This window comes from Phocoena sinus, chromosome X (assembly GCF_008692025.1).
Source record: "Phocoena sinus isolate mPhoSin1 chromosome X, mPhoSin1.pri, whole genome shotgun sequence".
NCBI lineage: Eukaryota > Metazoa > Chordata > Mammalia > Artiodactyla > Phocoenidae > Phocoena > Phocoena sinus.
In genome coordinates, this window is record NC_045784.1 from 83,705,430 (window position 1) to 83,722,529 (window position 17,100).

The 17,100-nt window shown below is 35.0% G+C and overlaps 1 pseudogene; it reads right to left on the reverse strand.

The window, feature by feature from the left end:
• Positions 1-552: 552 nt before the first annotated feature.
• LOC116747752 lies at positions 553-1,007 on the reverse strand (annotated as a pseudogene).
• Between the last annotated feature and the right edge of the window lie 16,093 nt (positions 1,008-17,100).

Here is a 17,100-nt window from a genome sequence, read left to right on the forward strand (position 1 = left end):
CTCTTCCCAGATGATACTATGGCCCTTGACTGAAAGCTGGGGGGAGAAGGTGTCCTGTGTTCTTGGCTACAAGGAATGGAGTTGGAGTTTCTTGGCAGAAGTGAGGGATGGAATGGGTAATGGTTTAAATGTTAAAGACTTTTGCTGTTTTTACCAAGTTTTAGTATATTTTCTTGATTTTTTTTTTATTTGCTATATGCCCTGAGGTCAATTTATAGAGACTTAAAAGAAAACATATATATATTGATATACATATAGAATAGATATAGGTATATAGATCTATATATATATTGAGAGGTATAAATTATATATAGATATGTATTTATCTATATGTATAGTTATCTATCTATCTATCTAATCTGTATCTCTATCTCTATCTATCTAGCTTGTTTCACAGTGAAACAACTATGCTTGTTTCACTGGGTAGCAGGTTATGGAACTCTTCATGCTGCCATTCCAAAAGTGGAATTATTTATCTTTAAAGAAACAAACTTTTCTTCTTTTTCTTTTTTAGTTAAACAATGATTTTATGCTTGATTACAACAGACACATTCATGCAACCAGGGAAGAGGTTGTGGATGACTCATATTTCCAACTGGGGGTAAGACTCCTTTGGTCTTGTAATATCAAGCCAACTGGTGAATATGGCTGTCAATCAGAATCAGACAGAATTTAACATCTTTATTCTTTCTGTTCCTCTCAAGATGCTTTCAAACAGCAACAGCTCTCTTAATTAAATGATAGAGATCCTCAGGAAGATCAGGAGCAAGTCCTTGGGACTTAAGAATTCTCAAGATTTTATTGCCTGTCACAAAACGTACTTGTGCAACACCATGTGAGTCTCTCAGGATCACACTGTTTTGTAAGGGAGTCAGGTCCTTCTTGACCAGTTTGTAGATCTACTCCTTCACATTGTCAGATGTCAGCTTCAGCCAGGTGTGGACACTGTGGCAGTAGGTCAGAGCCTTGTGGGACAGGCCCTTCCCTGAAACGTGCATGTGACCCATGGTGGTGGCGGTCTCTAAAGAAACATACTTTTTAAGGTTCAACATGAAAATCATTGTTCATTAGTATTGAATGTCTGCTTCATCAGGCCAATGATTATTTACCTTGTTTTGCCTATAGTTGAATCACCTTTAAAATTTATATTTCTTAGATGATGCTATTATTTTTGAAGGATAAAAAAAATCAAGGTTTATGCTTCTTTATGTAACACAAACATACACATATGTTTACACCTACACATTATAGTGGCCTTAATAGATATTGATTAATTATTAATTCCCTGAAATAATATCAGACATCATGTTTCTTTTGATAAGTTACTCTGCCACACTCCAACAAACATAATATTTGCCCCCATGACCACAGGAATCTATAAGTTGAACTAGTCACTGAAGTTGGGTCAAATAGAGCCCTATCTTTGGGTAATTTCTTTTTCTGTAACTGAGAGTTCCTTTTTTCTCTAGACCATAAGCTGATATGATATGATATGATATAAAACTGAAGTTGCCTCTGGGCACATTGCCATCCATATAAAGGAAGCTTCCATATGGTATGAGAAAATGAAGTCAACACAGAAAAGTGGTCACTAAGTGAAGAGAAAGAGAAGAAAAGAGGAGAGACAGAGAGAGAAAGAGATAATTAATAATATTGTTTGAGACTCTGAATATTGTTTCTGAGGCCAGATCTAAGCCTGATATTCCTATAACTTATTTGAGTTGGCTTTCTCTCACTTGCAGTTGAAAGAGCCTTTATTGATGTATGCACATACACATCAGTAAAATGTGTATATTAGGAATTATAACAAATCATGGACATTAAGGACATGACAGAACAAAATTGACAAATTTCTTGAATCTAAATTTTCGTATTGGGTTACACAAGTAATTTCACTGTGTAGAGAAAATCTTTCAAAAATTTTTTTCATGTAGTAGATTCACATAGTCAGTCAGTAGAATTTGCTGAGATTCCACTTGTATCAGCATTACATTATACTTAAAATAAAAGAGGATCCTATCACAATGGCTTAAAAATATTGTAATTTGTCTCTTACACTAAGATGCCCAGCTTTATGCAGTTTGAGAGTGCCATCAGTGACCTACTTTTTTTTTTAATCATCTTTAACTTCTGCCTTTTCTAATGTGTTGACTTTTGTCCTTATGTTTATTGTCTTATGGTTAAAAAATAACTGCTGAGTCTCTAGGCTTCACATCAATGTTCCAGTCAAGATGAAGAAGTGCAAAATGGCAAAAAAACAAAACAAAACAAAAACAAAAACTCAAAGGTGAAGAAGCGATGAAAGATGTAGAATGAGCATTTAGATATAAAAATTTAAGACCTGATATCAAGGTCTTGGATTTAGGAGTCACTGGTGTATGGATAGTAATAAATCTATGGGACTGGATAAGATGATCCATGCAGGGAATGGAGAGTGAAAAGATAAGGCAGGTGACAAAAAAGAATTTCAGATAATTTTACCAGTTAAAGCTCAGGGTCCAGATGGCCAATAGATATATGAAAAGATGCTCAAAATTATTATTTATTAAGAAAATGGCATTTAAAACACAAAGAGATCACAAACATGCACACACACACACACACACACACACACACACACACACACACCAGAATTGGTAAAATTAGAAAGACTAAAAAGACCAAGTGTTTACAAGGATGTGGAGCAACTTGAGCATTCATATGTTACTGGTAGAAGTGTATAGTGGTAAAACCATGTTGGGAAACTGTTTGGAAGAATCTATCAAAGATAAAAATATGTCTATCATATGGCCCACCAGTACCATTCTTGGGCAAATATCCATAGGAGTGTTTATGTTCACCAAAACACATGCACAGAAAAGAGCCAAGAAATTTAAATACTGTAATGTCCAATAACAGTTGAATATATTGCAGTACATTTATATAATGGAATATTAGTTCAATGAATGAACTAATACTACACACAACATGGATGATTTTTACAGACATATGACTGGCAGAAATAAGACATAAAAGGGTACATTTGGTGATAGACAGGAGAACAGTGGATAACTCTCGGAAGATATAGATTGAAAGGGGACATGAGGGAGATTATAGGATTTTAGAAATGTTCTATATTTTATTTTATTTATAAATGTTTTATTTATTTTATAAATGTTCTATCTATCTATCCATCCATCCATCCCTTTATATATCCTCACTTTGTTCCTTGAAAAGGCCTAGAAATAATTACAAACCCAGTAACAATGAATATCTCTAGTGCACTCAGATTGTAAACTTGAAATATAATTTTTTATTCAATGTAACCAGACCTTTTTGGGAAAAATGACTGATCCCAGGTATGGGGGAGAAAACGTAGAAGGTGAAGCTGGAACATTCTGAGATACCAGATAGAAAGGAAACTATCAATGCTTATTAGGGTCATGTCAAAAGGACTTAGAAGATAACTTGGATAGACCTCACTGGCCAAAGTAAAGACAATTTAAACTTCAGTAAGGATACATATAGCAAAGATGGAAATCTATGCAGTGTGTTTAATCTCTTGAGTTTCAAACTATATTAAACAGGATATACTGATTTTTTATTTATTGAGGATGACAGAATTGATTGAACCCAATCTTGAAAATTGGGTAAATAAGTGGAGGGACTCATGTATTTATACTGATTTTCCTATGTAAACTTTACCAATTGATAACCAAATAGTTGATGAGGGTAAGTATCTCCTTTTAAAATTCTTACAGTAAAGAAATGAACACAAAATAATTGAATTAGTAAATATCCATTTTTTTACTTCCCAATGAATTAAGAGATTTATGCTTTGTATATTAATCATTACTAAAAAAAAAAGAAAGAAAAAAAACAGGCATTATGTGACTCCTGATAAAATAACACAGTATTGCCTATATTCTTGCTGAAGAGTTTGAACATGAGTCTGATCAATCCTTGGAGCTAGTTGTCAATTTTCAGGAAATAGAGAGGACAGAAGAATATTTTGGACTACATCATGTCTGTTCAATCAATGGAATCTGTACTGTGGGAAAGTCTAAACTTTTAATAGTTCATGTTCTTCAGCAAGTAAATTGTAAGGGAGAGAAAGGAAGGATGAGGGAATATACTGATTGTAAGAGACAAAATATCTCATATTTTATCACATATCACATATTTTTAAAATTGGCATGGCTAAACTGTAAAGTCTAAGAATGCAACTGGGGTGATAAAACCAAGCAAGTAATAAATTATGATAAAAGTCAGAATGGTGGCCTTTTTGTGAGAGAGGGTAGGGACTGAAGTGAAAATAGAGGACATGGAGGGAGCACTTGGGTAACTGAATGAATTTCATTTCTTGAGCTGGGTGGTGGTTATAGAAGGATGTTTGTTTTATAGTATATATTTGTTTAATGTGATTTTCTTTGTTTCATTTTATTTTAAAGTTAAAAGTCAAAAAATGAACAAAATAATTTAGAAATAAGAATAATAAAAATAAATGTGCAATAAATTCATTTTTCAGAGACAGAAACAGAATTTTTCAACAGCCATTCCACACTAAAAGAAAAATTAAAGGTGGCTCTTTTGGAAAAAAGAAAAATAATGTTAAATAGAAAATGAACACACAGAATGAAATGTTTAACACTGAGAAGGGAAAATATGTGAATAAGTATAAATGAATACTTACTTGTATCAATAACAGCAATATTATGAGGAATTTAAAATATATGTGGAAAATAACATAATTGAGAGTGGATATAAATTGATTTAAATGTTCTAAGTTTCTATAAGTATCAGGGAAGTGGTAAAAATAATATATTTTTAAAAGTGTGATAAGTAAGGCATATAACTTGTGATCTTTAGGATAATTGTTAGAATAGTAAAATAATAAACAACTATAAAATTAATACAAAGAAAATAAATATAAGCCCAACTATATAGAAATGGCATTAAATAAAAGAGAAAATATTCCAAGTAAAAATATTGATTATTAGAATTGATACAAAAGATAAAATCCTGGGCTTCCCTGGTGGCGCAGTGGCTGAGAGTCTGCTTGCCGACACAGGGGACATGGGTTCATGTCCCGGTCCTGGAAGATCCCACATGCCTTGGAGAGGCTGGGCCCGTGAGCCATGGCTGCTGAGCCTGCGCGTCTGGAGCCTGTGCTCCACAACGGGAGAGGCCACAACAGTGAGAGGCCCACATACTGCAAAAAAAATAATAATAATAAAAATAAAAAAGATAAAATCCAACCATATATTATTTAAAAGATACAAAATTTAAGTATAAGGATAGAAAAAATTTAAAAGAAAAGTAAATGAAAATCATACACCATGTAAACACTAACCAAAAGTAATCTGGTGTAGCTATACCAGTACAGTAAGTCCCCTACATATGAACCTTCAAGTTGCAAATTTTCAAAGGTATGAACGTGTGTAGGCACATCCAATCATGTAAGTTAGTTCCCATGTCTGGCATACATTGTCACGTGTGTGCATCCTCTACCAGTGGTTGTTCTTTTGTGTACTTTATTATACAGTACCATATAGAGTACAGTAGTGTGGTATCTTTATTTCAAACCCAGGATGTCCAGAAGTAAGTGTTAAAAGCAGCAGTGATGTAGCTGGTACTGCTAAGAAGCATCAAGAATTGGAGGCTGAGAAAGGATAAGGAGAGACAAGAGGAAGAAGAAGTAATTGAAGAACTGAAGAGATTCATGATGCAGGAAATGGCAAGGGGATTTTCTTTATTTGAGGAGGTATTGTTAGTTTTTGAGGCACAAGACCCATACGTAGAATGGTACACAAATGTTGTAGCAACCATTCAGAATGCAATCCAGTGCTAACAAGTCATCTATGATGAGAAAAAAAAGAGCTAAGAACTACTACCCAGACATTACTTGATCGTTTATTCAAGAGGGTAGATAGAATTGAATCCAGCAAGGAACAAGAACCTGTGCCATCAACGTCAGGCATGAGTGAAATTTCAACTTGCCCTCTGTCTCCTATTGCTGATGATCCTTCAGCTCTACCATCTCCCACTTACTCTCCCTCCTTCAGTCAGTAACTCTTCTTTCATGTTCACTCAATGTGAGCCCCTGTATGCCAGCTGTTGTACTGTACTACTGTATTTTTCAAGGTATTGTACTATAAGATTAAAAGTGTTTATTTTTTGTGTTATGTATTATTTGTGTGAAAAAATATTATAAACCTATTACAGTACAATACTATATAGCTGATTGTGTTAGTTGGGTACCCAACCTAACTTTGTTGGGCTTACAAACAAATTGGAGTAATGGACATGCTCTTATGAACTTGTTTGTATGTTGGGGATTTACTGTAATGGACATAGTAAATGTTAGAATAACTTAGGGATAAAGAGAGGCATTCATAATGGTAAAATGTCAGTATAACAAGAAAATATCATAACTCTAACTTCTCATTTAGCAAACACCATAGCCCCAAGGTATATAAAGTAAAATTAACAAAAATAAAAATAGATATACAAAATCCATGATCATAGTAGTAGTCTTTCTCACATATATTTCAACTTAGAATAGCAGGAAAAAGATAATGATATAATAATTTGAACTACACAATTAATTAATTTGACCTAATTGACATATAGAACACTGTGCCTGACAATGACAGAACTCAGTTCTTTTCATGTGTATAGAAAATATTTATTAACATGGACCACACACTGGTTCATAAAGAAAGTCTTGATATATATCAAAGTATCAAATCACTCAGATTTTATTTTCTGGCCATAACTGAATTAAGCTAAAACTCAATAAGAAGGCAATAATTATACAAAATCCCATTGTCAGGAAATTGAGCAATTTATTTCTAAATAATCCATGGGTAAAAGCAGAAATCAAGACAGAAGTTCTAAAGTATTTTGGAAGAAATTATAATAATATGGTATGACAAAAGAAAACGTGAGGGTGGCAGCTAAGTCATGTGCTTAGAGAAAAAATTATTACCCAGAGTGCTTTTATTAGAAAAGAAGAAAGACTGAGAATAAATGATTTAGTTATTTATATCAAGAACCAAGAAAAAAGTTAGGCATAAGGAAGGAAAATGTAAAGATAAAGTAGGAATTAATGAATTAGAAAGCAGATAATAAATAGAGAAAAATCAGTGAAATCAAATATTGGTTCTTTAAATGCGTTAATAGAAATGATAAATCTCTAGAAATACTATTCAAGAAAATAAAAGGGAGAGAGAACAAGGACATCACTACAGATTCTACAGACATTTTAAGGTAATGAGAGGTTACTAGAACTACTTTATGTAGATGCCATTAACAGTTTACATGAAATTGAATATTTCTCAAAAAACATAAGCTACCAAAGCTGATAGAGGGTACTGAAAATCTGTTTACTCTGCTTTAGTTTAAAGAAAGTGACTTTGTTTTAAAACTTTCCATATGCACATGCACATATACACATGCACACACACATTCAGGCTCATGTGGTTTTCCTAATGAATTCTTCCAAATATTTAGGAAATAAGGAGCACAAATTTTGTACAAACACTTCCAGAAAACACAAGAAGGAGCACTTCCTCAATGTGCGGGTTAAGGACAGTATAACCTCAATTCTATATTCTAAAATAAGCATGGAAGGAAAGGAAAATTACATATCAGTCTTCTCATTTACATAGATGTCAAAATAACAAGATGTTAGCAATTGAAATCATTGACATATTAAAAGAATAAAACATTATATTCCACGGAACCTTATTTTAGTTATGTAAGAGTGTTTTAGTACTAGAAAATCGGTTATATTAAAAGGAAAAAAATGTGGACACTTCATATAATCATCTTTGACAAATGCAGACAAAACATTTGATAAAATTCAACAACATGATAAAACTCCAACTAAATTAAGAATAGAAGGAAAAGAGGCTCCTTCAAGATGGCAGAGGAGTAAGACATGGAGATCACCTTCCACCAGGCAAATACATCAAAACTACATCTACAAGTGGAACAACTGCTACAGAACACCTACTGAACACTGGCAGAAGACCTCAGAATTCCCAAAAGGGTCTTGGTACTCTGGCTAGGTGTCAGGCCTGAGGCTCTGAGGTGGGAGAGCAGAGTTCAGGAAATTGGTCCACCAGAGACCTCCTGGTGGCAAGAAGTCTCCCAGAGTTTTCCATCTCAACACTAAAACCCAAGTCCACTCAACAACAAGTAAGCTGCAGTGCTGGACATCCCATGCCAAACAACTAGCAAGACAAGAGAACAACCTCACCCATTAACAGAGAGGCTGCCTAAAATCATAATAAGTTCACAGAGAACACAAAACACACCACATGAGGCGGTCCTTCCCACCAGAAAGACAAGATTCAGCCTCATCCACCAGAACACAGCCACCAGTCCTCTCCACCAGAAAGCCTACACAACCCACTGAACCAACCTTGCCCACTGGGAACAGACAACAAAAACAACAGGAACTATGAAGCTGCAGACTGCAAAATGGAGACACCAACACAGTAAGTTAAGCAAAATGAGAAGACATAGAAATACACAGCAGATGAAGGAGCAAGGTAAAAACACACCAGACCAAGCATATGAAGAGGAAATAGGCAGTCTACCTGAAAAAGAATTCAGAGCAATGATAGTAAAGATGATCCAAAGTCTTGGAAATAGAATGGAAAAAATAAAAGAAGTATTTAACAAGGACTTAGAAGAACTAAAGAGCAAACAAACCATGATGAACAACACAATAAATGAAATTAAAAATTCTCTAGAAGGAATCAATAGAAGAATAATTGAGGCAGAAGAACGGATAAGTGATCTGGAAGACAAAACAGTGGAAATAACAACCACAGAGCAGAATAAAGAAAAAAGAATGAAAAGATTTGAGGAAAGTCTCAGAGACCACTGGGACAACATTAAACGCACCAACATTTGAACTATAGGGGTCCCAAAAGGAGAAGAGAAAAAGAAAGGGTTTGAGAAAATATTTGACACAATTATAGATGAACACTTCCCTAAACTGGGAAAAGAAATATTCATTCAAGTCCAGGAAGCACAGAGTTTCCCATACAGGATAAATCCAAGGAGAAACACGCCAAGACACATGTTAATCAAACCCTCAAAAATAAAATACAAACAAAAAATATTAAACGCAGCAAGGGAAAAGCAAAAGGTAACACACAATAGAATCCCATAAGGTTAACAGCTGATCTTTCAGCAGAAACTGTTCAAGCCAGAGGGAGTGACAAGACATATTTAAACTGATGAAAGGGAAAAACCTACAACCACGATTACTCTACACAGCAAGGATCTCACGCAGATTCAATGGAGAAATTAAAAACTTTACAGATAAGCAAAAGCTAAGAGAATTCAGCACCACGAAACCAGCTCTACAAAAAATACAAAAGGAACTTCACTAGCCAGGAAAAACAAGAGACAGAAAAGATCTACAATAATAAACCCAAAACAATTAAGAAAATGGTAATAAGAGCATACATATTGATAACTACATTAAATGTAAATGGATTAAATGCTCCAACCAAAAGACATAGACTGGCTGAATGGATACAAAAACAAGACCTGTATATATGCTATCTACAGGAGACCCATTTCAGACCTAAGGACACATACAGACTGAAAGTGGGGGGATGGAAAAAGATATTCCATGGAAATAGAAATCAAAGGAAAGGTGGAGCAGCAATTCTCGTATCAGAAAAAAATAGACTTTAAAATAAAGACTATTACAAGAGACAAAGAAGGACACTACATAATGATCAAGGGATCAAACCAAGAAGAAGATATCACAATTGTAAATATTAATGCACCCAACATAGAAGCACCTCAATACATAAGGCAAATGCTAACAGCCATAAAAGGGGAAATTGACTGTAACACAATCATAGTAGGGGACTATAACACCCAGTTTCACGAATGGACACATCATCCAAAATGAAAATAAAACAGGAAGCACAAGCTTTCAATGATACATTAAACATGATGGAAATAAATGATATTTTTAGGACATTCCATCCAAAAACAACAGAATACACTTTCTTCTCAAGTGCTCATGGAATATTCTCCAGGATAGATCATATCTTGGGTCACAAATCAAGCCTTGGTAAATTTAAGAAAATTGAGTCATATCAAGTATCTTTTCCATCCAGAGTGCTATGAGACTAGATATAAACTACAGGGAAAAATCTGTAAAAAATACAAACACATGGAAGCTAAACAATACACTACTTAATAACCAAGAGATCACTGCATAAGTCAAAGAGGAAATCAAGAAATACCTAGATACAAATGACAGTGAAAACACGACAACCCCAAACCTATGGGATGCAGCAAAAGCTGTTCTAAGACAGAAGTTTATAGCAATACAATCCTACATCAAGAAACAAGAAACTTCTAAAATAACCTAACGTTACACCTAAAGCAATTAGAGAAAGAAGCCAAAGCAATCTTGTGTAGCCAAAGCAATCTTGAGAAAGAATAATGGAGATGGAGGAATCAGGCTCCCTGACTTGAGATTATACTACAAAGCTACAGTAAACAAGACAGTATGGTACTGGCACAAAAATAGAAATATAGATCAATGGAACAGGATAGAAAGCCCAGAGATAAACCCATGCCCATATGGTCACCTTATTTTTGATTAAGGAGGCAAGAACATACAATGTAGAAAAGACAGCGTCTTCAATAGGTGGTACTGGGAAAACTGTACAACTACATGTAAAAGAATGAAATTAGAGCACTCCTATACACAAAAATAAACTCAAAATGCAATAAACACCTAAATTCAAGGCCAGGCACTATAAAACTCTTAGAGGAAAGCATAGGCATAACACTCTCTGACATAATCACAGCGAGATCCTTTTTGATACCCCTCCTAGAGAAATGGAAATAAAAACAAATATAAACAAATGGGATGTAATGAAACTTAAAAGCGTTTGCACAGCAAAGGAAACCATAAAACGATGAAAAGACAACCCTCAGAATGGGAGAAAATATTTGCAAACGAAGCAACTGACAAAGGATTCATCTCCAATATATACAAGCAGCTCATGCAGCTCAATATCAAAAAAACAAACAACCCAATCAAAAAATGGGCAGAAGACCTAAATAGACATTTCCCCAAAGAAGATATACAGGTTGCCAACAAACACATGAAAGGATGCTCAACATCACTAATCATTAGAGAAATGCAAATCAAAACCACAATGTGGTATTACCTCACACCAGTCAAAATGACCACCATCAAAATATCTACAAACTGTAAATGCTGGAGGTGTGGAGAAAAGGGAACCCTCTTGCACTGTTGGTGGGAATATAAATTGATACAGTCACTATGGAGAACAGTGTGCAGGTTCCTCAGAAAACTAAAGAGAACTACAATATGACCCAGGAAAATGACTACTGTGCATATACCCTGATAAAACCATAATTCAAAACGAGTCACGCAATATTCGTTGCAGCTCTATTTACAATAGCCAGAACATGGAAGCAACCTACATGTCCATCAACAGATGAATGGATAAAGAAGACGTGGCAAATATGTACAATGGAATGTTACTCAGCCATAAAATGAAACAAATTGATTTACTTGTAGCCAGTTGCATGGACCTAGAGACTGTCATACAGAACGAAGTAAGTCAGAAAGAGAAAAACAAATACTGTATGCTAACACATATATATGAAATCTAAAAAAAAAAAGTGTTTCTGAAGAACCTAGGGGCAGAACAGGAATAAAGACACAGACATAGCGATTGGATTTGAGGACCAAGGGAGGGGGGTAAGGTAAGCTGGGAGAAAGTGAGATAGTGACATGGACATATATACACTATGAAACATAAAATAGATAGCTAGTGGGAAGCATGTGCATAGCACGGGGAGGTCAGCTTGGTGCTTTGTGTCCACCTAGACAGGTGGTATAAGGAGAGTGGGAGGGAGACGCCAGAGGGAGGATATATGGGGATGTATGTATATGTATAGCTGATTCACTCTGTTATACAGCAGTAACTAACACACCAATATAAAACAATTTTACTCCAGTAAAGATGTTAAAAAATATATATAAAAAAAGAATAAAAGGAAACTTTCTTAATGTGATAAAGGACGTGTTTTATTTAGCTACTGCAGCCATAGCAAATTACCACGATTTTAGCAGCTTAAAGCAACACAAATTCATTATCTCACATGTTCTGTGATCATAAATTTGGGTGGACGTGGCTGAAATTAAGGCATTGTCATGGATGTATTCCTTACTGGAGGCTCTGGGAAATAATCTGCTTTTGACCTTATTCGGGTTTTTTGGAGAATTCACTTGTGCAATAATAATAAACTTTTTCCTTGCAAACTATCATCTGGAAGCTATCCTTACCTCCTAGAGGCCTCTGTCTAGTCCCTGTAAATAGCCCCAGTGTAATGGTGTGGTAAACCCTTCTCATGATTCTACTCTCTCTGAGTTCCTCTGCAACATATTTCCTGCTTCCTCTTCCACCTTATTTTTCTAACTCTAAACTGAGAAAGTACACTGCTATTAAGAGCTCATGTGATATATTTGGCCAACCTGGATAATCTCCCTATTTAAGACCTGTAGTCTTAATTACATCTGCATAATCCGTTTGCCATATAATCCAATATATTCACAAATGTAAGAGATAAGGCACAGATATCTTTGGGGGAACATACTGCTCACCATAAAGAATCTATTGATACAAAAACTTTATAGTGCATACGATACTCAATCAGGAAATATTGAAAACTTTTATACTGAACTCAGGAATGAAATAAAACTGGCCACTATGTCCAATTTTATTCAATACTGTGCTTTAGGAGCCCAACTAAGGATGAAAGAAAAATAAAAGGTATAAGGTTTGGAAAGCAAATAATAAAACTCTAATTACTTGTAGATGACATAATTATATACCTAGAAAATTCAAAACTGACTATGCGCCAGCATCATACAAATTGAAACACACTTCTTAAAAAAGTAGCATCCAACTTTGCTTGAGTGAATGTAAAATGGTGCAGGCACTGTGAAAAGCAGTTTGATGGTTCCTCAAAAAATTAAACATAGAATTACTTTATGATCCAGCAATTCCACTCCTAGATATATACCCCAAAGAATTGAATGCAGGAACTCAGATAATTTTATGCCAATATTCAGAGCAGAATTATTCAAAATAATCAAAATGTAGAAAAAAATGCAAATATCTATCAGAAGATAAATGGATAAAAAAATGATGGTGGACACATAAAATGGAATATTATTCCAACATAAAAGGGAATGGAATTCTGATATATATGATACAACGTGAATAAATCTGAAGGCATTATGATAATTGACACAAAAGGACATATATTGTATAAATCCACTAATATGAGTTATATAGAATACTCAAATTCATAGAGATCGAAGGTAGAATAGCAGTTACCAGGAGCTGGTGAGACGGGCTCATGGGAAGTTGTTTAGTGGGTGCAGAATTTTGCAAGACATAAAAGTTTAGGAGACTGGTTGCGCAAGTAGTGAGAATATTCTTTTTTTTAACAACTATATTGCGGAATAATTGCTTTACAATGGTGTGTTAGTTTCTGCTTTATAACAAAGTGAATCAGTTATACATACACATATGTTCCCATATCTCTTCCCTCTTGCATCTTCCATTCTCCCACCCTCCCTATCCCACCCCTCCAGGCGGTCACAAAGCACACAGCTGATCTCCCCGTGCTATGCGGCTGCATCCCACTAGCTATTTACCTTACGTTTTGTACTGTATATATGCCCATGCCTCTCTCTCACTTTGTCACAGCTCATCCTTCCGCCTCCCCATATCCTCAAGTTGGTTCTCCAGTAGGTCTGTGTCTTTATTCCTGTCTTACCCCTAGGTTCTTCATGACATTTTTTTCCTTAAATTCCATATATATGTGCTAGCATACGGTATTTGTCTTTCTCTTTCTGACTTACTTCAATCTGTATGACAGACTCTAGGTCTATCCACCTCATTAAAAATAGCTCAATTTCATTTTTTTTATGGCTGAGTAATATTGCATTGTATATATGTGCCACATCTTCTTTATCCGTTCATCTGATGATGGGAACTTAGGTTGTTTCCATCTCTGGGCTATTGTAAATAGAGCTGCAATGAACAGTTTGGTACATGACACTTTTTGAATTATGGTTTTCTCAGGGTATATGCCCAGTAGTGGGATTGCTGAGTCATATGGTAGTTCTATTTGTAGTCGTTTAAGGAACCTCCATACTGTTCTCCATTGTGGCTGTACCAATTCACATTCCCACCAGCAGTGCAAGAGTGTTCCATTTTCTCCACACCCTCTCCAGCAATTGTCGTTTCTAGATTTTTTGATGATGGCCATTCTGATTGGTGTGAGATGATATTTCATTGTAGTTTTGATTTGCATTTCCCTAATGATTAATGATGTTGAGCATTCTTTCATGTGTTTGTTGGCAGTCTGTATATTTCCTTTGGAGAAATGTCTGTTTAGGTCTTCTGCCCATTTTTGGGTGGGTTGTTTGTTTTTTGTTATTGAACTGCATGAGCTGCTTGTAAATATTGAAAATTAATCCTTTGTCAGTTGCTTCATTTGCAAATATTTTCTCCCATTCTGAGGGTTGCCTTTTGGTCTTGTTTATGGTTTCCTTTGCTGTGCAAAAGCTTTGAAGTTTCATTAGATCCCATTTGTTTATTTTTGTTTTTATTTCCATTTCTCTAGGATGTGGGTCAAAAAGGATGTTGCTGTGATTTATGACATAGAGTGTTCTGCCTATGTTTCCTCTAAGAGTTTGATAGTTTCTGACCTTACATTTAGGTCTTTAATCCATTTTGAGCTTATTTTTGTGCACGGTGTTAGGGAGTGATCTAATATCATACTTTTACATGTACCTGTCCAGTTTTCCTAGCACCACTTATTAAAGAGGCTGTCCTTTCTCCACTCTACATTCCTGCCTCCTTTATCAAAGATAAGGTGACCATATGTGCGTGGGTTTATCTCTGGGCTTTCTATCCTGTTCCATTGATCTATCTTCCTGTTTTTGTGCAAGTACCATACTGTCTTTATTACTGTAGCTTTGCAGTGCAGTCTGAAGTCAGGGAGCCTGATTCCTCCAGCTCCGTTATTCATTCTCAAGATTGCTTTGGCTATTCGGGGTCTTTTGTGTTTCCATACAAATTGTGAAGTTTGTTGTTCTAGTTCTGTGAAAAATGCTAGTGGTAGTTTGATAGGGATTGCATTGAATCTTTAGATTGCTTTGGGTAGTAGAGTCATTTTCCCAATGTTGATTCTTCCAATCCAAGAACATGGTATACCTCTCCATCTATTTGTATCATCTTTAATTTGTTTCAACAGTGTCTTATAATTTTCTGCATATAGGTCTTTTGTCTCCTTAGGTAGGTTTATTCCTAGATATTTTATTCTTTTTATTGCAATGGTAAATCGTAGTGTTTTCTTGATTTCACTTTCACATTTTTCATCATTAGTGTATAGGAAGCCCAGAGATCTCTGTGACTTTATTTTGTATCCTGCTACATTACCAAATTCATTGATTAGCTCTAATAGTTTTCTGGTAGCATCTTTAGGATTCTCTATGTATAGTATCATGTCATCTGCAAACAGTGACAGCTTTACTTCTTCTTTTCTGATTTCATTCCATTTATTTCCTTTCCTTATCTGATTGCTGTGGCTTAAACTTCCAAAACTATGTTGAATAAGAGAGGTGAGAATGGGCAACGTTGTCTTGTTCCTGATCTTAGTGGAAATGCTTTCAGTTTTTCACCATTGAGGATGATGTTGGCTGTGGGTTTGTCATATATGTCCTTTATTATGTTGAGGAAAGTTCCCTCTATGCCTACTTTCTACAGGGTTTTTATGATAAATGGGTGTTGAATTTTGTCAAAAGCTTTCTCTGTATCTGTTGAGTGATCATATGGTTTTTCTCCTTCAATTTGTTAATATGTTTTATCACATTGATTGATATGTGTATATTGAAGAATCCTTGCATTCCTGGAATAAACCCCACTTGATCATGGTGTATGATCCTTTTAATGTGCTGATAGATTCTGTTTGCTAGTATTTTGTTGCGGATTTTTGCATCTATGTTCATCAGTGATATTGGCCTGTACTTTTCTTTCTTTGTGACATCCTAGTCTTCTTTTGGTATCATGGTGATGGAGGCCTCGTAGAATGAATTTGGGAGTGTTCCTCCCTCTGCTATATTTTGGAAGAGTTTGAGAAGGATAGGTGTTAGCTCTTCTCTAAATGTTTGATTGTATTCACCTGTGAAGCCATCTGGTCCTGGGCTTTTGTTTGTTAGAAGATTTATAATCACAGTTTTAATTACAGTGCTTGTGATTGGTCTGTTTATATTTACTATTTCTTCCTGAGTCAGTCTTGGCAGTTGTGCATTTCTAAGGATTTTTCCATTTCTTCCAGGTTGTCCCTTTTATTGGCATAGAGTTGCTTGTAGTAATCTCTCATGATCTCTTGTATTTCTGCAGTGTCAGTTGTTACTTCTCCTGTTTTCATTTCTAATTCTATTGATTTGAGTCTTCTCCCTTTTTTCTTGATGAGTCTGGCTAATGGTTTATCTATTTTGTTTATCTTCTCAAAGAACCAGCTTTTAGTTTCATTGATCTTTGCTATTGTTTCCTTCATTTCTTTTTCATTTATTTCTGATATGATTTTTATGATTTCCTTCCTTCTGCTAACTTTGGGTTTTTTTTGTTTTTCTTTCTCTAATTGCTTTAGGTGCAAGGTTAGGTTGTTTATTCGAGATGTTTCCTGTTTCTTAAAGTAGGATTGTATTCCTATAAACTTCCCTCTTAGAGCTGCTTTTGCTGCATCCCATAGGTTTTGTGTCGTCTTGTCTCCATTGTCATTTGTTTCTAGGTATTTTTTATTTCCTCTTTGATTTCTTCAGTGATCACTTCGTTATTAAGTAGTGTATTGTTTAGCCTCTATGTGTTTGTGTTTTTTACAGATCTTTTCCTGTAATTGACATCTAGTCTTATAGCATTGTGATCAGAAAAGATACTTGATACAATTTCAATTTTCTTAAATTTGCCAAGGCTTGAATTGTGACCCAAGATATGATCTGTCCTGGAGAATGTT